The sequence below is a fragment of the Eretmochelys imbricata genome, chromosome 1, assembly GCF_965152235.1.
Source record: "Eretmochelys imbricata isolate rEreImb1 chromosome 1, rEreImb1.hap1, whole genome shotgun sequence".
In the NCBI taxonomy this organism is placed as follows: domain Eukaryota; kingdom Metazoa; phylum Chordata; order Testudines; family Cheloniidae; genus Eretmochelys; species Eretmochelys imbricata.
Genome location: NC_135572.1, coordinates 302670978 through 302694473, shown reverse-complemented (window position 1 = coordinate 302694473; position 23496 = coordinate 302670978). Strand labels below are relative to the sequence as shown.

At 42.0% G+C, this 23496-nt stretch overlaps 1 protein-coding gene and 1 long non-coding RNA gene across 5 annotated transcripts in view; one reads left to right on the top strand and one right to left on the bottom strand.

Annotated features, from left to right (window-relative positions):
- SCAF11 (SR-related CTD associated factor 11) overlaps positions 1-12683 on the bottom strand; it is a 68566-nt gene extending 55883 nt beyond the window's left edge. For 2 of the 4 annotated variants that reach the window (XM_077833839.1, XM_077833846.1), the window contains exon 1: positions 12384-12679. The gene's annotated coding sequence lies outside the window, so the exon portion shown is untranslated. Of the gene's footprint in view, positions 1-12383 lie in introns of all 4 variants that reach the window. The other 2 variants (XM_077833861.1, XM_077833855.1) reach the window with 2 other exon arrangements.
- A 210-nt stretch (positions 12684-12893) lies between these two features.
- Positions 12894-14408, top strand: LOC144259513 (uncharacterized). The gene is made up of 2 exons (XR_013344847.1): positions 12894-13207; positions 14213-14408. It is a non-coding gene; the product is annotated as an uncharacterized LOC144259513 (long non-coding RNA).
- Positions 14409-23496: the final 9088 nt, after the last annotated feature.

The following is a 23496-nucleotide window of genomic DNA, read 5'->3' as shown; positions in this document are numbered from 1 at the left end:
TCTCATTTTCTTTAAAGCAATAAATTCAGTAATACCCAGCGAACAGGAACGACTTTTTTTTTTTTAAAACACCATTATGTTTTGGGTCCATCTTAGACATACGGGGTTATGAACATCCGTCATCTGCAATGTTTACAACTTCAAAATCATCTGCCAGTACCACCAGCAGTGCAGCAACTAACATACAGGCAGGCAGTTTGTTTTTAAAATAAAGGTAAAGACAACCTTTATCATCCAGTAAAACCATGGAAGAGTTCAAAATCAGCAAACTCCAGCAAGACTCCACAGATGAGAAGATTGCTCAGTTCATTTATGCAACCAATTCTCTCTTTTATCTTGTTCAGAGCAAACATTTAATTTATACAATGTAATCATTAGGACCAGGCTATACTTCACTGGGCAGAGCAGACATTGCTGGATACAGTGTATGAGAAGGAAATTGAAAAGTGTGCAAAAACATTGATGGGAAATTCATTAAGCTGAATCTTGATGGTTGGAGCAATGTATACAGTGATCCAGTAATACATGCTTATGTGACAATAGAAGCTAGGGTTGTCTAGCTCACATAAACAGCTGATACATCAGATGCCCATACAGCAGAATACTTAAAAGTAGCAGTAAATGTTATAACAAACTGTGAACAAAAATTCAACTGTCAAGTGTGCAACTTCCTCACAGACAATACTGCAAATGTAGCAGACAAGAGGGAAAAAAAAAATCTTGAATAAAATAATGAAGGGAACCTGAAACTCCTAACATATGGGCGCAGTGCTCATTTGATGCATATTTTAGCCAAAAGCTTACGTACAACTCCAGGAATAAAAGAAAATAAATGGAACCTTGCCAACCGCCTGGAAGGACGGTACTGTGATCTCACTTTATAAGGGCAAGGGACAGAGCAGCGAATGTAAGAGCTACAGGCTGATCACCTTGCTGTCCGTTCCAGGGAAGGTGTTTGCGCATGTTTTGCTGGTACGCAAAATGCTTCTGTAACAGCTATTGTGTTTCAGCTTCACTGAGGAGAGCAGGAGGATCCAAACTAATTCTTCCCCAAGATGTATGAAGGAATTCAATGGTTGATTGTTTTGACCTATTTATTAAATAACTGGGCTATTCTGATGACTATTTGTGAAGAAAAATGTGACAAAATACCTGGAACTATCACAGCCAAAGTAGTCAACAACAGAGTAAAGAGAAATGTAGAAGACGTGCTGAATATACTGAAATCTCTCTCCATAGCCTTGAACAAATTGCAGAAAGATTGCTGCTGTACTGCTCATGCTGTTGAAATTTGGAAAGAACTTCTAGAGACACTGATGAAAGAAATATCCAACAACAAAGTTAAACTGCGGGCAGTACTCCACCTCATTTTCTTGAAAATATTCTCAACTCAAAGTTCCAAGATAGTTGCCTAACTGCTGAAGAAGATGCTGCTATGACAGGAGCATCTAATATTCATACACCAATCATGCCAACCACACTAGACTTCAGAGCTGGAGGTGAACCATTCAAGCAAGACATGTTTGCTTACTATATTTTGAAAGTCACACCACTGAACTGGTGGAAGTAACTAGCTAAGCATCTGGAACCAGAAATTTTGAAGCTTTAAATCAGTATTTCATAATAGTAGCCTCTTCTGCAGGCACAGAATGAATTAGTCCAAATGAAGAAAATATTCTATCAAAGTTAAGAAATCTATTGGGAGTTGAAAAAGCAGGAAAACTTGTCTCTCTCTTCCAGTGTATGAATAAAAAAGAGGGGGGAGTGAGGAGGAGAGACAAGATACTCTAGTTTTAAAAGTGTAAAGGGCTTAGAAGACTGTCTCATTTTCAAGAAACTTAGGCACATAGGAACTCAAGTTCCAGTCACTTTCACATAGGCATATTTGAAATTTTCCCAGGCTGGCCTGCAATAATCAATTTATTTAAACTGATTACAGTTAAACCCTCTATTTAATAAATCATTAAGTTGTAAATGTGAAACCTGTTTTGATAAGAGAAGATTACGTATCCAAAACATTTACGGTTATTTTGTTTAATAAAAATAAATGTTATATGCTGGTTTGTGTGTTTAATTAAATTCCAGCTACCATCCTAATGCAGTTTGCCATAGATCATGAGCAAAAAGTTAATTATCTAGTAAATGAGCAATATCATTCACCAATTTTCCAATGTACTAATAACGTACAATAAAAATCTGAAAATATTAAGCCATATAATTGCTTAAATAAATGAATACTTATAGCGTGCCCTTCTACATAGCAAAAAGATGTACCAAATCTAGCGTAAAAGCTCTGTTTATCTGTAAATCAACATTTTAATGGTTATATGAGAACGCATCTTTCTGTAGAAAATAACTGAAGTACAAATGGAAACACTGATTTAAAATCGAGGCTTTCCACTTGGTGATTTAAATTAATCCATCCTGCCCTGAAAGAGAATATCAGTCCTCCAACAGACCAGTCTTATGGTTGGTTTTATAGGGACTTTACAGGATCTTTTCCTAGACGTTTCTTTCACTATGTATCCGTATGGGTCACCACTGGTTGTGGACTACAAGTGACAAATGAAGCATGCAAAAGAAACAGACCAGTGGCAGAAGTTCTGTGCCAAAGATGATAAATTGCTTTGAAAAGTTTTCAAATTTTTATGCAGTGGCTGGGAAAATGGCAGATAGTGGATTTGTCCTGCGTGCAGGCCAGACTGATTAACACAGGCTGTCTCTTTTCAGCAGCTGACTCAAGACTGTCCCACAGGAAATAAATGTATTTTGTAGATTAAAACTGCTCCATTTCATGTAAACCTCTCTGCTTCTGTGGTGGCAGAGCAATGTATAGAGAGACAAATACCAAGACTTCAAGGCTTCAGTTTTTGTCTGCATTGCTATCTAAGTCTCTGGAGAGACTAGGAGAACTTTATTCCACAACATGTACTTTGGATCCATGTCCTTCCAGGCTGAAGGTGGCTCCGGGGATTACTTGGTCCATCATAAATAAAATATACAGTGGAGATTAATGACTATCAGACCAATGTCAATATATTTGAAGTCTTCCTTTCTAGGATAACATTGATGAGACAACTCAATACTGATGCTTCTTATTTCCTGAGCCAGTAGGTTCAATCCTGGGTATTATGTTTGAGGGAGGATCACATTTAAAAGGCGTGTTTATAGTAAAAAAAAAAAAAAAAAAAAAAAAAAAAAATAGTAGTAACATTGAAGAAATAACTCCACAGAGACTGAAATATAAGTGTTCATGTTCTCCAGGTAACAAATGAATATTAGTTGTCCGTGTCAATATTCCATCTATCAGTGTTTATTAATACAGTTGATAAGGTAACACTTAATTGCCTGTAGACCCTAGTGTAAGGAGGAATGCAGCCACTTGAGGGCAATTCTACTTCTTAGATATTCCAGTGGATAGTACTGAGAAAATGTTCTTCTGCCCTGAGTTCCATACATGTGTATGAAGGATCATAGGAGATTTTTAAAATAGGAGACATGGGTTGCAGTGTTACAAAAACAAAATACACTGCCTTCACCTCCTTGCTGAGGGGGCTAAATAAGCATGAATTGGGATACCACACAGACATATGCACAATTGGTGGGTCCATGTTCCAAGCTGTGGGCCAAATTTTCACTTTCAACTCTTTTAAAGTATGCATGCGTGTAACCAGACTAGGGGAAAAGTCCTATGTGGAAGACCAAAACAACCAAAACCCCCAAACTGTACAAATGAAAAGGTTCCAACAACTGGCCAGGTAAAAAGCAAGTCTTCTGACCTTCTGGAAAAAGTAGTAATGCTATCTGTTTATCAAAGTATTTTTTGAGGGGTTATTCACTGAGAGGTTTAGAATCATAGAACTGGAAGGGACCTCGAGAGGTCATCTAGTCCAGTCCCCTGCACTCATGGCAGGACTAAGTATTATCCAGACCATCCCTGACAGGTGTTTTGTCTAACCTGCTCTTAAATATCTCCAATGATTGAGATTCCACAACCTCCCTAGGCAATTTATTCCAGTGCTTAACTACCCTGACAGTTAGAAAGTTTTTCCTAATGTCCAACCTAAACCTCCCTTGCTGAATTTAAGCCCACTGCTTCTTGTCCTACCCTCAGAGGTTAAGAAGAACAATTTTTTCTCCATCTTCCTTATAACAACTTTTTATGTACTTGAAAACTGTTATGTCCTCTGTCTTCTCTTTTCCAAACTAACCAAACCCAATTTTTTTTCAATCTTCCCTCACAGGTAATGTTTTCTAGACCTTTAATAATTTTTGTTGCTCTTGTCTGGACTTTCTCCAATTTGTCCATATCTTTCCTGAAATGTGGCACCCAGAACTGGACACAATACTCCAATTGAGGCTTAATCAGCATGGAGTAGAGCAGAAGAATTACTTGTGTCTTGCTTACAACACTCCTGTTAACATATCCCAGAATGATGTTCGCTTTTTTTACAACAGTGTTACACTGCTGACTCATATTTAGCTTGTAGTCCACTATGACCCCCCAGTCATTCCCCATTTTGTATGTGTGCAATTGACTGTTCCTTCCTAAGCGGAGTACTTCGCATTTGTCCGTATTGAATTTCATCCTATTTACTTCAGACCATTTCTCCAGTTTGTCCAGATCATTTTGAATTATAATCCTAGTCTCCAAGCACTTGCAACCCCTCCCAGCTTGGTATCGTCCATAAACTTTATAAGTGTATTCTTTATGCCAGGGCTTTTCAACCTTTTTCCTTCTGACCCCCCACCCCAACATGCTATTAAAATTCCACAGCCCACCCAGGCTACAACTATTTTTCTGCATATAAAAGCCAGGGCCAACATTAGGGGGTAGCAAGCAGGGAAATTGCCTGGTGCCCCATGCCACAGGGGGCCTAGCGAAGCTAAGCTGCTCAGGCTTCAGCTCCAGATGGTGGGGTTTGGAGTGGCGGGGCTTCCACCTTCTGCCCTGGACCCCAGTGAGTCTAATGCTGGCCCTGCTTGGCGGACCCCCCCTGAAACCTGCTTGTGGTGCCCCAGGGGGCCTTGGACCACTGGTTAAGAACTGGTTTCAGAGTAACAGCCGTGTTAGCCTGTATTCGCAAAAAGAAAAGGAGTACTTGTGGCACCTTAGAGACTAACCAGTTTATTTGAGCATAAGCTTTCATGAGCTACAGCTACATGCATCCGATGAAGTGAGCTGTAGCTCATGAAAGCTTATGCTCAAATAAACTGGTTAGTCTCTAAGGTGCCACAAGTACTCCTTTTCTTTTTGGTTAAGAACTGCTGCTCTATGCCATTATTTAAATAATGGATGAAGATATAGAACAGAACCAGACCCAGAACTGATCCCTGGGGATCCCACTCATTATGCCCTTCCAGAATTACTGTGAACCACTGATAACTACTCTCTGGGAACAGTTTTCCAACCAGTTATGTACCCACCTTATAGTAGCTCCATCTAGGGGGATTTTAAGGGAGATTACTTCTGATTGCTAACCTTAAGCAATGTTTTTATTATAAGCTCACTTAGTGACTGTAAGTATGTGTATTTTATCATGTAAAATATATCAGTTCCCACCATGAAAATTAGTCTGCACTTAAATAACGGATGCATCAACTAACTAGTGCGTCCAATATGCCTAATACTGAAAATGAACCAATTTCCCAAGTAACATGAACGTAATTTATCCTATACACTTCCCAAAGCACAGCCCAACTAAATGAACAGTACTAGTGAAGGAATTCCAAAAACAAGTTCCACAAACAAAAGAAATCAGGCAAAACTGCCATAAATAATCAGAAGAAACATCAATAAGCCTCGATAAACAGTACAACAGTTTCCATAGCTCCATTTGCTGGTAATGAAAAATAATCAATCACTGAATTTACTATAGGCCACTGAAAATACAGACAGTGGAAATTCTTCTAAGGTCTCTCCCATGATCTCTTCTATGTTTAATGGTGTCTACAGTGTTCTGTAAAAAACTATATGCATTGTTAATTACAAACTTTTTTGTTTTGTCTTTATGGTTGTGAAATAAGTCTCTAAATGTGAACCAATTCAGTGCTGTCTTCCCAAGTCTGAAAGAAAAGCCTTGTGTACACTTAAAGGTTATGTCAACATGCCTACATGGACCAGGGGTGTGAAAAAAGCACCTGAACTAACACCCAGTGTGGACGCAACTAAGTTGATGGAAGAATGCACTCACTGACCTAGCTACTGTTGCTTGGGTACGTGGTATTCCTACACCAATGAAAAAAACCCCTTCCATCAACATGGTCTGAGTCTACATTATGGGGTTACGCCAGCATAGCTACAGGAGCCTAGCTAGGCCAGTACAGTCCGCATAGCGTAGACACACCCCAAATCAGAAACATTAGTACAGTACTCAGAGTTTTAAACTGACTCTTCCATCTTAATGAGTTATCCACTTAATGACTATTTCAGAGTTCATTTATGCCACTGGTTCTCAACCTGCGGCCTGCTTACGGCCCAATCAACACACAGATGTGGCCTATGTGACATCCTCAGGACCATACAGGTAGTATATATATTGTGTGGCTGTGACCCACTTAACTAAGGCTACGATTTAGTCATGAGTATTTTTAGCAAAAGTCATGGACAGGTCACGGGCAATAAACAAAAATTCATGGCCAGTGACCTGTCCATGACTTTTACTAAAAATACCCTTGACTAAATCTTGGGGGGGCGCAAGGGAGGGAGACAGTGTGCTGCTGGGGTGAACCGGGGAAGGAGAGAGGGCCCGCAGCCACCACCCGAGGCTGCTCCAGCCGCAGCCTGACCACTGATCGGGGCCGCCCTGAATCCGTGATAGGCACGGAGCCCTACACATAACAGATAGAGAGCTCCATATGCGGCCACAATGGTAAATAGGTTGAGAACCACACTAATAAGAAAGAAAAGGAGTACTTGTGGCACCTTAGAGACTAACCAATTTATTTGAGCATGAGCTTTCGTGAGCTACAGCTCACTTCATCGGATGCATACCGTGGAAACTGCAGCAGACTTTATATATACACAGAGAATATGAAACAATACCTCCTCCCACCCCACTGTCCTGCTGGTAATAGCTTATCTAAAGTGATCATCAGGTTAGGCCATTTCCAGCACAAATCCAGGTTTTCTCACCCTCCACCCCCCACACACAAATTCACTCTCCTGCTGGTGATAGCCCATCCAAAGTGACAACTCTTTACACAATGTGCATAATCATCAAGTTGGGCCATTTCCTGCACAAATCCAGGTTCTCTCACTCCCTCTCTGTGTATATATAAAGTCTGCCGCAGTTTCCACGGTATGCATCCGATGAAGTGAGCTGTAGCTCACGAAAGCTCATGCTCAAATAAATTGGTTAGTCTCTAAGGTGCCACAAGTACTCCTTTTCTTTTTGCGAATACAGACTAACACGGCTGTTACTCTGAAACTAATAAGAAAACTAGTGGACACGGCCCAAGTGCATATAACACTTTCTGCAAAGGTACTGCACTCCCCCCTGCCCCCAGAGGGAACCCCTATTAAAGGAGGATTTAAAAAAAACAAACAAACCCCAAGACTGAGTGAAATAGAGCTTATTTTATTTAAAATTACACATCAAATTAATTGTTGGGATAAATTATCTTTAAAAATGTTCATACATTTGGAATGATTTCTTTAAAAAAATTTCAGACTTCTCAAAATTTCCCACAGAATATTGAAGGTGAATTCTTCATAATGTATAATTTTTCACATACATCCAGGCATCTGTGTAACAACTAAATATGGTGGACTGTAACCAGACATATCCTGAGCAGAAATTACTTACAGCCTTTCTAAAACAAACAAATAGAGGTCTATGCTCAAAATTTATTGATTTAAAAATCACAACAAATATGAAGTCATGCTTCTGGTACACACGGTACCATGATAACCACTGCCCTATAAACACAGATTGTGAAGACACCATATAAATATTAGGTTAACATTCATCTAACAAGTTTCAATGTTTACAGTTTTAGACTAATGGGATACAATCCTAACATATTGTGCCTGAAAGTATTCAAGTAATAAATAAAATGACAGTCCTGAGAATGCCTGAAAAGTTTCTGAAGACGTTTAGAATGAACTGGCTCTCAGCCTTAAAGATACCTCATATAAGAAGAAAAATGGATGACTATGTTTACTTCTTTATAATGTCTAAAGGGTTTTCTTTCTTACTTTTAAGACCACTTGGGAGTAGGGATTTTGGGGGATTTTCTGTTTTAACACATACACATGCAGGAAATTCAGATCTTGTCATCCTATTTTTTTCCTGGAAGATTACATAAAACTGGATAACTTTTAAGATACCATTACAAGTACCGTATGAGTGAAACCTGATCTGCTGAAAAGGGAAGAACTTTTATTCGGGCTCTTTAAAAAAAATTTGTGATGTGTATTAACAAAAACAAACAATTGAGAAGAAAGATATCTTTGTTAAAGATTTAACACACTGACCTCTTTAAGTAAAAGACTGTGGAAGCTCCCAATCCACTTCCAGGGTCTCGTCCAAGGAGACCATTAGTTAAAAAAAAAAAAAAAAAAAAAAAGAAAGACAAAATTTGCATTTCATGGTATTGCTATGGTAAAAGATAAGTGGAAAAAGAATTTGAAAAATATTTTTCAAGGCTTCTTAATACTTCATAAAGTAACCAAAGACGGCACAAAATAACTTTTCCATTTTTAGGCTTTCAAATATAACTTCACAATAATTAGTACAAGATGAGTTAGAATACTTCATATCTCTACAAAATAAAATTCCAATACATTTTAGTTAGTGATATTAATTTGTCATTTCATCTCAAGATCCTGATATTTTAATTACTGTTGCCAAGGTTATTGCTTTGATATGAAGGCCAGGGCAGGGGAGTTAAGGATTTACTCCACTCTTTGTCCTTACAGTAAGCTTGAACTCTTTTAGGGCATATCTGCAATATAGCAGCATAGCCACAACCCTGCAGCAATAGCACTGCTAACAGAACATCAATGGGAGGATTTTCCCATTGATGTAGGTAATCCACCTCCTCAGTCAACCTAGCTACATCTACAAAGGCACGGGGGGGGGGGGGGGGAGGGAGGGGAGGGGAGAATAGGTCAACCTAACTACGTCTGACAGGGTGCAAAATTTTTCACAACTAGGAGCTATGCAGTTAAGATGATCTAAGTTTTAGATGTAGACTAGGCATCAGACAGTACCACTTGGATAAGGATTTGTCTACACTACCTTTTAAATCGATGCAAGTTACAAGTGACGTAAAGCAGTATCTACACCATGCTATGTTGGTGGGAGATGCTCTCCCACTTACATAGCTTCCCCTCTCGTTTCTCCCATGAGCATAGCACGTCTTCACCAGACACGCTAGAATGGTGCAGTTGCACTGGTGCAGCTGCGCTGATGTAGTGTGGTAGTATATACTAGCCCTAAATTAGGTGTCTTTCCCTTAAAAGCTAAATCCCCTTAAGAAAAAGTTGTGTTAAAACCCCAACATGTTGTTAATCATATGAATGATGCTGTGGTTGTGCAAAAAATATTTGAGTGAAAAAGAGCCTCTGGGCTCTTTTTAGACTTACTGAATATCAACTCATCTGTATAAAAGTCCTAAAAAGCTATAAAACTGCTGAAATAACTGGTAAATAAAGTTCTGTAGACTAAAAATCATATAAAGTCAATCTTTAAAGTGAAACTGTGTAGAATATCATGGACACAATTCTGTAGTCCAATCAGATAATTAGAACGTAAAAAAAATACAATAATGCAAAGTTATATTTAAGAGTTTACACAAAAAAGTTAGGAAATATAAAAAGTTCTAGTCCCTTACAGGAACCACATTTAACTCACTTATACACAATATAGTTTCATTTCATGTTGCATATGCATTACCTGAACAATAACTGATTATGTACATAATTGCATATGCAAATAAATCTATGTAATTGGTTATTTCAACATGCAGAAAGCCAAGTATATGTATAAGCTAGCAAAACAAAGCTCCCAAGCGCTGCAGCTGAATCTGTGAGGATGTATATACAGGATCAGGGCTCACATTAGTAGTAAGAAAAGAACCATACCACGTATGAGAGTTACACTACTTCTCTTCTCTCGCAAAAACAAGGAGTCGTCCTTGTGGCACCCCTCATTGTTTTTGCTGATACAGACTAACAGGGCTACCACTCTGAAAACTCTTCTTTCAAGAATTCATTCCTCACTGAGTATACACATACAAGGCTGAACTTCTAAAATGAAAAAAGAAAAAAGTTTCTGAATTTTTTTTTAAATGGTAAAATCCCAAAATGATAAGAGCCCAAAGGCTAATCTTTTCAGAAAGTTCTAAGAACCTAGAAAATCGCATAATATAAGTGTTTTTCAACCTTAACTGTAATGCAACTATTGGACTGCTCTACCTGATATCAAATTTTGCACTGTGCTACATTCCACTTTAAAGATTCAGATGAATCTTTAAATTTGAACTTTATATTTAAGTTTTATTTTGTAATTAAGAATCTTATATTTAGCATGAAGCTTTATTTTAAAAAATGTCAAATTGCACTGCACCCTCCATCCCAGATAGTTCTTAGACAGTAAACTCTTTGGGGGCAGGAGCTGTCATTTATTATATCTGTACAACGGCACCCGGCCTTTGGGCACTATTGTAATATAAATATTAATAAAAATCTATATAAAGCACAAAAACCTGTATTCCAATAAGTAGTACAGAAAATAAATTCACAAATGAACTTTCTGATAATAGCTCATCTTAATTAATTAGCCTCTTACTCCACTTTATGTTCTGTGTATACATATATCCACATATAAAAAAAAATAAAATCTTACTATATGTTCCATTCTATGCATCCGATGAAGTGGGCTGTAACCCATAAAAGCTTATGCTCAAATAAATTTGATAGTCTCTAAGGTGCCACAAGTACTCCTGTTCTCTTTTCTGGGTAATGTCTACTTATATTTTAAAAAAAGCTTCCTTACCAAATTATACTAATACCACATAAGATTACTAACACAAAAGAGTTACCTTACTTTTGCCTATTTACTTTCTGTATTTTGCTCTTCTTGGATATTTAGTTTCATAGCATTTGCAGTACAAACACTGCAGATTTTAAAATCTATGAAAATCACTCAATTTTAAATAAGCATAAAGTACTACTGTTACTTTTATTAATATTAGGAAATGTGAAATATATATGTACATTTAAACCTGGGGCCTCATCTGTCCAACAACATCCTTTTAATGGATATCAAGCAAAACAAACAAACAAAAAATTGGAACCTGGTTGACCACCACTACATTCCCTCCAAAAATCAAGAAGTAGAAAGTCTCACTGATTAAAGGGTCAAATTTTCTTCTCACTACCAGTTTCACCCCAGTCTAACTCCAACAACAAATTACTCCTGATTTACTCCAGCATAAAGGCAATCATACCTGGGCTAAATCCCAAATCCCTCCCTTTAACTTTACAACAACTTTCAGGTGTTAATCTAATTCTTGGTGCCTGAATGCAACGTGCAGATACGGTGATGCCAATACAGAAAGCTCGTATCCAAGCATTTTATTACAAAAGCGGTCTAGATAAGATTTTGACCGACCCAAACGAGAGCAACATTTAGCTCAGTGCACAGGACTGCTCTACACATGCGATTTTAACAAGGCTTGGTCCGTGCCTATCGATTACATACAGTCGGGATTTGTTTTGGTGGTTTGTGTTTGTGTAACAAAAGCTTTCCCCGGATGCTGGCTGAGCGGGGACGAGGAGGAGCAGTGCTCGGGCGGAGGCTCAGAGGCCGGGGCTGGCCCGGGGACTGGGGAGCTCAGTTACTCCAGCCGCTGGTCCCCTTTGTTTTCCCTCTTGCCCCGGGGAAATGCGCAGATGCACAGGCAGCCGGGTAAGGGCCCAAGCAGCGGAGCGCGCCCGAGCCCAGCGCCTGCAGGGCAACGGCCTGTCACGTTTGGTCTTAAACTCTTGATCCGACCGGCTCGTGTCAGTCTCTTCGCGCGGGGTGGGGCGCAGCGGGCCGGGCACCAAACCCCGCCCGCTGCCCCGGGGAGGGGGAAGTAGAGAGACCGCAACTCTCCGGGGGGCTCCGAGTTGAGGTGAAGGCCCCGCGGAGCCGCGCTGCCGCGGCCGCCTCCGACGCGGGACAGGGGAGTCGCCCCGCAGCCCCACCGGGAGAAGCCGGCTCAAACTACTTTCACTTGTGACACGGGAGCTGCCGAGAGTCCTCCCGCCCGCGCCCCCGCTCCGGGAACCAGCGTCCCAGGACACGCGACACCGCCTCCCCAAGCGCTCCCCCAGGAGGGACCCTAAGACTTCCCCAGCCCCTCCTCGGGCTGCCGCCCCCAGGGCGTACCTGGCGCCAAGGATCGGAGGCTCCGGCTGTTGAGGCCCCGTGTCCCCACAGGGCTCGGTTACTGCTGCACTGCCAGCTTCCCCAACATGGAGGCTCCTGCTCCTTGCGCCGCCGCCGCCTTGGGACTTCCGGGAGCCGCCGCGGTCGCTTCTCCGCGGCTGAGGCCCGGAACGTGTCCCCGGCCTAAAGGCTCCGCGAGGGGAGGGGAGGGGCGGACTCCGAGCGCGCTGCGCCACTGCCGCCTGCTCCGCTCGATCCTCAGCGGCTCCCCGGCCACATGTCAGTGCGCGGCGGCGACTGCGCAGCACCCACGGAAGCCGCGCGGCGGCGCTGCCCAACCGCCTTTTGCGACAGAGGAACAGCGTGGCGGCGGGCGGCGCAACCTGACAACGAGACACCTCCGACCCGGCCCTCGCGCGTCGCCTGCAAGGGCACTCTGGGAAAGGTCCTCCAGCTCCGAGCTCGGGGGGTGGGGTCAGTCGCTGCGGCGATAGGAAAGGGCAGGCCGAGGAGCGAGGGGCTGGGCTGGAACCTTCTCTGGGGGGCGCGGGCCGCTGCGCCCGGTGCCGAGCTGCGGGGGCTCGTAGGGGCCGCACTGGCGCGGCTGGTAGCAGTGGCGGGAGGCTCGTGCTCGCCTCGTGCGGGGCGTGAGCTGCTTCCTGCTGCCCCCGGCGCTGCGAGGTTGATGGCAACAGGCGCCCCTTTGGGAGCGGGGCATTTCCCCCTTTGCCGGGGCGCTGGCGGCCCCGCAGCTGTTTCCATGGGGCGCACAAAGCGGCTGTGCGGCATGTGCAGGGCGGGCGGCCTCGCCCGACGGCGGTCAGGTGACCAGGCAGCGGGTGTTCGTGCCAGTGGGTAGTTGTGGTGTTTGGCTGGCTCTCCTGCGTGAGCAGCGGGGCTTTTGAGAGATTTGACAGACCACGTCGGGCAGGGGAAAGGTTTACCCAGGTTCCTAGTTTCCAAGGTCAGAGGGGAGATTTGCGATGATCTGCTCCAGGGGTTCTCAAACTTCATTGTGCTGCGACCCCCTTCTGACAACAAAAAATACTCTGTGACCCCCTCCCCAGGAAGAGGGACAGAAACCTGAGCCCAGCTGAGCTTCACTGCCCCATGTAGGGGGTGGAGCGGGGCAAAGCCTAAGGGGGGCCTGTACCCTGAGCCCCACCACCCAGGGTGGTCGGAGCAGGCTTTGGCCCCGGTTCTGGGCCCCAGCAAGTCTAATGCCAACCCGCTTTGGGGTCTCGACCCACAGTTTTAGAACCGTTGATCTACTCTGACCTCCTGTAATTAAAACACAGGCTTTAGAACTTCCCCCAAATAATTCCTAGAGCAGAGCTTTTAGAAAAATATCACCTAATTTAAAAATTGTGAGTGATGGAAGGTCCACCACAAGCCTTGCTAAGTTGTTCCAATGGTTAATTACGCTCGCTGTTAAAAACATATGCTTTATTTCCAGTCTGAATTTGTCTAGTTTTAACTTCCAGCTGTTGGATTGTGTTGTACCTATGTCTGGTAGAGTGAAGAGTCCATTACTAAATATTTCCTCCCTGTGCAGTTACTTATAGACTGTAAACACATCATCCATAACTTTCCATTTGTGAAACTAAAGAGATTGACCTCTTTGAATCTATCACTATAAGGCATATTTTCTAATCCTTTAATCATTCTTGTGGCTCCTCTCTGAATCCTCTCTAATTTATCAACGTTCTTCTTAAATTGTGGGCACCAAAACTGGATGCAGTATTCCAGCAATGGTTGTACCAGTGCCAAGTAGATTTAAAATAACCACTCTACTCCGACTTGAGATTCCCCTTTTTATGCATCTCCAGATCACATTAGCTCTTTTGGCCACAGCATCACACTGAGAGCTCCTGTTCAGCTGATTATCTGCTATAAAACCCCAAATCTTCTTCAGAGTCACTGCTTTCCAGAACAGAGTCTCCCATCCTGTAAGTATGGCCCACATTCTTTGTTCCTATATGCATACATTTACATATAGTTGTATTAAAATATTATTTGCATGTGTCCAGTTTACCAAGTGATCCAGATCGCTCTGAATCAGAGACCTGTCGTTTTCATTATTTACCACTCCTCCAGTTTTTGTGTCATCTGCCAACTATATCAAAGAATGTTTTCTTCCAGGTCATTGATAAAAATGTTAAATAGCATAGGGCCAAGAATGAATCCCTGCAGGACTCTACTGGAAACACACTGGCTTGATGGCGATTCCCTTTTTACAATTACATTTTGAGACCTATCGGCCAGTTTTTAATCCATTTAATGTGTGTCATGTTTATTTTATGTCATTCTAGTTTTTTAATCAATGTCATGTAGTACCAAGTCAAATGGCTTACAGAAGTCTTATGTCCACACTTTTACCTTATTAGCCAAACTTATAATCTCATCAAAATAAGATAAAGTTAGTTTGACAGGATCTATTTTTTCTAAACCCATATTGATTTGCATTCATTACCTTACCCTCCTTTACTTTATTAAATTTTATTCAGTCCCTGTGTGATTCTGATCCTCACAGTTTGCATAGTGTAAGAATTTGCTGCGGATGTAGGGACAAAGTCACATCCAGCATTTTGGGCCTTGCAGAACTGGGCCTAATACTCTAAGAAAGTCACAAGATTCTTAGTTATATGTGCCCAACAGATTACCTCATTTTAACATTATTATATTATTTGTTGAGCGCCAATAGTTAAGTGCAAGGTGCTTTACAAGATGTAAAAAAGACACAGTTCCTGCCACAAGGGGCTTACGGACTAAAAATATACCTACAATAATTGCACACACAAGACACCGAGAATTGTGCTAATTTGGGGAATTTTTTGATTTGTTCAAAATGGAGTGGTGATAGCAATTACTGGTTTGGGTTAGTATTTGTTGGCCTTGTAGAAGAAGCAAGGTTTAGTCCATATCTGCGCTACAAGAACCCGGCTAGTCATACTGTTATCTGAACTGTTAGCAGCTTTTTTTCACAACACAACCATCTCATGCATTTTTGTCCATGTTTCCTGTGTTTGAATCAGTTAATTTTGGGTAGCTTTTTCCATAGTGCCTCAGTAGGAGTGAAAGAGCTCAGAGGACATGCATGCCGAGTGGTAGAAACAGCACACATACGGCAATGCACTCTGATGTAGCACAGAGAGCTGGGAGTTAGGCCTGGCTATCCTAATAATAGAGACTGGTTAGGGTTCTGCCCAACCCAAAATGACTGTTACAACCATGGGCAATGGGTATAATAGGCCAGGGGAGGCTAAGCCTCCCCAAACAGCTTTGACGCGCTGCCTTTGAGAGTGCAGACGCCTGGGCCAGGGCCTCTCCTGCACTCCGTCCCAAAGCCCCGCTCCTGCTCTTCCTTTGTGGCCCCACCCGTGTTGTGTCTCTTCCTGCCCACGCTACTTCTCTTTCTCCCCTATGTGGAACATGGGCGGGCCCTGGGATGGAGCAGAGGTGGAGCATGGGGCAGAGTGGGGGTGGAGCGGGGCCACGGGCCAGGCACCAGGGGAGCTTCCAGTGCTCATGCCAGCCTCCCCAAATGCCAGAGCCACACGCTGCCCATGGTTACAACCTGGTTAGACTAAGACAATTATGTGCCAGCCTTGGCTGCTGGCAAGGGCAATGATACATGATATGTAGCCATGATTACTAATAGAGTATTAACTTGTGGTGTGTGGATACAAGCAGTTGTAACTGACCCCACTGTAGGGTGTTACTGTGAGTTGGACTGGGACTTTTCAGCTTGGAAAAGAGATTACTAAGGAGAGATATGATAGAGGTCTATAAATTGACTGGTATGGAGAAAGTAAATAAATAAGGAAGTATTATTTACTCTATAACACAAGAATTAGGTGTCAAGGTTCCTTCCCCACTCTGAACTATAGGGTATAGATGTGGGGACCTGCATGAAAGATCCCCTAAGCTTATTCTTACCAGCTTAGGTTAAAAACTTCCTCAAGGTACAAACTTTGCCTTGTCCTTGAACCCTACGCTGTCACCGCCATGCATGTTAAACAAAGAACAGGGAAAGAGCCCACTTGGAGATGTCTTCCCCCCAAAATATCCCCCCAACCCTTACACCCCCTTTCCTGGGGAAGGCTTGATAAAAATCCTCACCAATTTGCAGAGGTGAACACAGACCCAAACCCTTGGATCTTAAGAACAATGAAAAAGCAATCAGGTTCTTAAAAGAAGAATTTTAATTAAAGAAAAAGTAAAAGAATCACCTCTGTAAAATCAGGATGGTAAATACCTTACAGGGTAATCAGATTCAAAACGTAGAGAATCCCTCTAGGCAAAACCTTAAGTTACAAAAAGACACAAAAACAGGAATACACATTCCATTCAGCACAGCTATTTTACCAGCCATTAAGCAAAAGAAAATCTAATGCATTTCTAGCTAGATTACTTACTAACTTAAGGAGTTCTGAAGAGCATTCCTGATCTGATCCTGGCAAAAGCATCACACAGATAGACAGACCCTTTGTCCCCCCCCCCCCCCGCTTTGAAAGTATCTTGTCTCCTCATTGGTCATTTTGGTCAGGTGCCAGCGAGGTTATCTTAGCTTCTTAAGCCTTTACAGGTGAAAGGGTTTTGCCTCTGGCCAGGAGGGATTTTATAGTTCTGTATACAGAAAGGTGGTTACCCTTCCCTTTATATTTATGACAGTAGGGGACACCAAATGAAATTAATAGGCAGCAGGTTTAAAACAAAAGGAGATATTTCTTAACACAATGCACAGTCAACCTGTGGAACTCTTTGCCAGAGTATGTTGTGAAGGCCAAGACTAAATTCATGGAGAATAGATCCATTATTGGCTGTTGGCCCTGATGGGCATGATGGTGTTCCTAGCTTCTGTTTGCCAGAAGCTGGGAATGGGCGACTTGATGATTACCTGTTCTGTTCATTCTCTCTGGGGCAGTTGGCACTGGCCATTGTCAGAAGACAGGATACTGGGCTAGATGGACCTTTGATCTAACCCAGTATGGCAGTTCCTATGTTCTTATGAGTGTTGTGGTATCCACACATGTGGTAGTGTGTTTTGTGTACTGCATGCTCGGCGGTAAGGTGGCCCAAATATTTTCCAGGCTTTAGCCTTCCCTGAATTCCCATAAACACTCACATGCTTTGAATAACATAGGATTCCTTGGCTAGCTGCCAAAACTAAAAGGTACAACTGCCCTATGTACAATGACTGGAAGGTACAATAAAAGATAAATCAGCAGTTCCTAATCCAGCCCCTAAGAGCAGTCCAGTACAGGAGTATACAGGTAACTGTCTTGTAACTCCTCCACACTGCCCTTCTGCCCAAAGATCACTGCCCTGTATTCTCCTGCTGTGGTTACTGCTGGTCCACTGCTAGTAAAGGGGCATAACTGCCTGGATCTCACCCCCAGTTCCCAAGCTTCCTGCTGCCCTGCCTTCCCTCTGCAGCCAACTCCCAGGCTGATGCCTCCAGCCTGCTATGGCTGTTTTCTGATCTCAGCATATATATACTACTTCCTTTTCCTGTATGTTTGGGGGTTACGGAGCCCTTCTACATGTTGAACTGGCACAGAGTGATCTCCACTGGCTAGAAGGTACTAGGTAATGGGCCAGGAAGTGGATTATGTTAGTGGCCCAAGAGGGACTTAAATAAAGTGAGTATGGGTGCATGTTGCACTGGGTTAGGAAGATATTCCTGTTATAGGAGACAGCATGGAAGAAGGCTCAATGATGATGATGGGATAGGTGAAATTAGTTTCACTAGCAGGGTGAAGGAGAAATAGTGAGAAACAAGAGTAAAGCCATAAGCAGGGGTGTAGTTGTGCATAGTCTTAAAAGTAAAGACAATAATCTTAATTTAGAGACTGACCCAAAGGTCATATAGATGAATGGACTGTTGTGTCCTCAGTGGGCTTTGGCTCAGCCCTTATTACAGATGATAGGAGGAAACTATTGTGTGTATGTGTGTGTGGGAGCTGGCGGGAAATTAAAAGAAGTCCATGCAGTAGATGAGGAAGATGATTTTCAGTGCTACATTCTAAATAGGCTGCACTTTTGGAAAGAGGGAGGCCAGAAATAAGGAAGCTGCAGTAGTCAGGATGGGAGATAATGTGAGGAGAAAGCTGCTGCATGTTTGGCTGCCCAGCCTCCTAGGTGAAGCTTTACCACCTGCAGGGCATATTATAGTTATTTACTCTTCCTATATTATTGTGAGTCTTGCCATTTTAGATCATTATAAAGCTGCTTATGATGCAAGGCTGGGATTAATTCGTGGCAGTGTTTCCAATGCCCACGAATTTATGATAAGTAGTGCTTTTGTGACCTCTGCTGAAACTAAGCTCCCAATAACTGAGAAACTCTACCCCTCACAGATTTTCACTCCAGCCCAGGGGAGAACCCCTCTTCTGATTGGCTGCCTTTCCCACTTCATAAGAATATAAGAATGGCCACACTGGGTCAGACCAAAGGTCCATGCAGCCCAGTATCCTGTCTGCCCACAGTGACCAATGCCAGGTGCCCCAGAGGGAGTGAACCTAACAGGTAATGATCAAGTGATCTCTCTCCTGCCATCCAGCTCCACCCTCTGACAAACAGAGGCTAGGGACACCATTCCCTTACCCATCCTGGCTAATAGCCATTAATGGACTTAACCTCCTTGAATTTATCTAGTTCTCTTTTAAACCTTGTTATAGTCCTAGCTTTCACAACCTCCTCAGGCAAGGCATTCCACAGGTAGACTGTGATCAGAAGAACTTCCTTTTATTTGTTTTAAACCTGCTGCCTATTAATTTCATTTGCTGGTGCCTAGTTCTTATATTATGGGGACAAGTAAATAATTTTTCCTTATTCACTTTCTCCACACCTCTCATGATTTTATATACCTCTATCATATCCTCCCTTAGTCTCCTCTTTAATCGCTCCTCATAAGTCCCCATCTCCTGGGGAAGAGCAGCCAATCAGAACTGCAGCCTTATTGGGATCCAGGAAGTGGGCGGGCGAAGCTCTCTCCCACGCCACTCAGGATCCCAGGTGAGTTTTTGGGTAGAGGAGGATCAGGGAAAGGAGCAGACAGAACCATTTTCACATGATGGGAGTGAGGAGGCAGCGGTGTGACAAAAGATTTTGCCTCAGTTGTCTGAATTGCCTTAAATTGAAGGTTTGCAGAAAAACCCTGTGAAGGAGGTTTAAAAACTGCAAAAATTATAACTTGCTTAATTGGACATAAAAGGAGCAGTGGTGGTGTCAGGACCCTTTGGGATGCTTAGACTAGTAATTAGTTTTAAGAATAATTCTTTAATTAAAGAGAAATAAAAAATAGTAGTTTAAATTAGAAAATCCAGTAATAGCAGCTATAAGGTGATGTAGTGGAAGATTCCATTTCTAAGACATATATTACATTACCTATGATGTAATAATTTCACTTCCTGTGATGAAATGGTAAACACCACTTCCTATAGGGAATGACTCAGCAAAATCACCTTTTTAAAGAAATACATAGGGCTTCCAAACAGGAAGTAGCTGGGGTCATCCACAGGTCAGCTGAAAACCCCCCATAGGAATACATTGTGGCCCATAGGAGTACAAAGGGACTTCTGGTGAGGAGGAGGAGCTATTAGTCAAGTGTAGGGATATGTGACTGGGCAGAGCTAGAAGCAGAGCCAGCAGAAAGCTCGAAGCTGATTGGCTGAGCCTGGGTGACCAGCCGGTATATTAGGGCAACAGCTGACTGGCTAAATTCTGTAGTGGGTTTGGGACCTTGAAGAGAGAAGGAGCTGTAAGGAACCTGTTTAGGAAGAAGAGGGTTCTGAGGCAGTTTTGGGTGGAGTCTTGTTAGGCTTTGGGAGGGAATTGCCTGGGGATTCTGAACAGCAGCTTCCCACAAGCGGCATCAAGATGCAGCAAGCAAGACTAGCTAGGTTTTGGGTAGAGTCCTGTTAGGCTTTGGGAGGGGCTTGCTTTGCGGTTCCAGAAAATCTCTACCTTTAAGAAGCAGAGCAGCAGCTACCGAAAGATTTTTAAGGTTGCCTAGACAATGGCTGCTTTTGCTATGCAGCCAGCAGAGGGCTACTATAGCAGCTGCCCTAGCAGCCTATCACCTCTCCTACCAGAGGAGTTGTTTTACCTCCAGAGCAGGTGTCCACCCAACGCAGCTACTTAAAGCAGCCCATGGTTTATCATTCACACACAATACTCCCTATGTTTGTGACAGAGCAGAAGGACCCTTTTAGACAGTCTCAGAGGGATTTTAAGGAAGCCTTTGTAAGTTGAATATTCTTTTTTAATCCTTTTGTTCCTAGAACATATGGGTTTAATTTGTAAATAAAGCTGGGGGGGCTGTGGTCTAAGCGAGATCTTTCCCTTACCCGTCTAGTAACTGCCTAGCTAGCGCTTACTGGATGTTTAGTGCTAAGTATTGCTTGTTTAATTATTGTCTAGTGATTATTATTATATTGATATATGTTATACAGTTTTGAGTTTGTGTTGAGTCTCTATCTTTCGTTTACCATGCCACTTCATTCTTTTATTATTGTATTGCTTTCATTATTTGTTGCCATGCCGCTTACCCTTGCCATATTTCTGTATTCTTATATTGCAACCATTCACTTCTAAATAAATATTGCTTCTGTTTTTGAAGCATTGCTGTTTCTGTGCCCTTTCAAGGGAAGCGCAAGCTAGCTGCGGCTTTCCCTGGCAATTCCTTTAGGGCAGGCCACAACCTTGGTTACCAGTTTAGATAGTTATAAAGGAAAGGGTTTTTAAATTAAAAGCAGTGGTTTTAGAAGAAGAATCATCTTACTCTAAAATCTCAAGATTTGGGGCTAATCTTGTGACTTTAGTTTCTAAAATTTGGGGTTGACTAAAGCCACAGAATGTCCTGAACCAAGATGGCCACTATTCCCATAAAATCCTTTGTAGAGGAGGTGAGACTGCCACTAGTAAAGATGGCTACTGTTTCCCATTATTTCCAAAGGGTCTTCAGTCAGACCACCCTCAGATTGACCACCAAGCTCTTATTTAAAGGGACTGTCCCTTATTTCATGGATTGTCCCTCCAGGTGACCATTCATCCCTTATGTTAAAATTTATTGAAATATAGTAAAATTGATAAGTATCATTTTAAACATTAAATTGAAGCTTATAGTAATTGTATTATATACTTAAGAGAAAAAATACATGATGGACTAAGGGAAATGGTGTTTCCCTAAAATGTCCTTTATAATAAAGCATTGTCCCTTATTTTTCATGTGGTTTTCCCTTATTTCTATCAAACAAAGGTGGTGACCCCTCTGATCTCTGCATGGGAACAGTAAGGAGACAAGATGGGATATGTGGTGCTGTAGAGAATAGGACTGCAGTCAGGTGGAACAGAGAAGCTTGGGGTAGGAGCAAGTAAGAAGACTGGGACAAAGGAAATGTGGAGGGAAACCAAATGGGAGAATGTGGCGGGGAGAGTTAGACAAAAAATTCTAGTTTGGAAATTGTTCAGTGAAAAACAGGGTCAGTTTTTTTCAACAAACTCTAATGGCCCAGCGCAGAAGTAGATAGTCTGGGGGTAAGGGAATGTCAGAATTGCCTACAACAGATACTCAGATATCTTCAGCCAGGCCGCCAAAAATCATGAGGTTGGCTTAAAACATCACAAGTTTTCTTTAAATAAAATGTGGATTCTTTTCATTTGCCTTCTAGTTTTTGAGCCTTTTAAGATGCATTCAGATCACATTTTCAATCTTTTCTGTGCAACCATGAGGGCTAGAAACTTAATGGAAACTGAGATTCACACCTAATAATTTGTCTCCAGAAGCATGGTTTCCCATAAAAACTCTAGATATCATCAGACTTGAGATAAAATTGCACAAGTTGGCTACACTGGAATGTGGAAGTGAGGCAGGGAAATGGAAAGACACATAATACTGGGTAGTGCTTCTTAGAATGACGGTTGTGGAGTTGAGTGATGTCGACCACCAGTGTATCCATCAGCCAGTGAACGAAGGTACTGTTCATGAATTATTTTCTCTCTCCAATTTTTGCTACTTATTTAAGCGATGAACAATTTATTTTTGCTGTTGACATTTCTAATAGTCCTGAATGTCTTCAGCTTCAAAATAATTTAAATGTATTGGCAATGAACACTTTCAGGTTCAGCTTTGGCTTGTGTCTACATTTTAGGCAAAAATTGAAACTTGTTCTATATATTTTCTTTATAGCTATAGATATAAAGATCTGATTTTTGCAGAAATTTGTGTCAGCATAGCTTTTTAGACTGTTTTGAAGACCTAAAAATTGTTTGCAAACACTCATGAGTAACCACATAAATAGTCCTAGATTGTGTACTTTATATTCCATCACATCTTGCACCACACTAGTCAAATTATTTTAGAGTTACAGCATTTTATGTAAGCTTCTCCTTTTCATAAGTCCTTTGGTTGATTAAGAGATCATGGTATTTTATTTTTGTGCAGCATATCTTTGCTTGCATAATTTAAAATAATGAATCACTCAATTACTAATATATGTGTTTGAATAAAAGGAAGTAGAGTGCTAAGTCTGAGTCAACAGATACTCAAGTGATGAGGGACGCAAGCATTGTGCTATTTAGGGGCAGGCTAAGACCTGCATACAAGAATTTTGGTTAAAACCTGTGCAAAATATATTCCAAGACTAGAACTCCCTCGGTGAACTGGTTTCTTCAAAATATTGACAAGAACTGATATGTGCTAATGGCTATGTTTTTAAAATGTTTAGTTGTAAGTTGACCGTTTTTCCTCTGCTTTGTCTCAGTGCTTTGTAAAAGCCCTCTCCAATCTCCCTTAACTTTTTTTTTTGGTCTTATGTACAAGAAGTCTTTTTTTTTTTTCCAGCAGAAACACTTCATTTTTATTTTTTTCCTTGTGACTTATAAAAACGCACTAGAAGATTCTCAGCTGCTACTTTGGGTACCTTCATGTTTTTGTAAACAACAGTACAATAGAAGAAGAAGAGCTGTGGGGGGAGCCGGGAAAGCATCAGCAAAGCTCCAACTCAATAAAGCTGAATGGATAGGACCTTCTCCACCAAAATTAGATCCCTTATAAATAGTTGCTTCCCTCTGTTTCCAACCTCTTCACTGCCCTGGTGAAAAGATG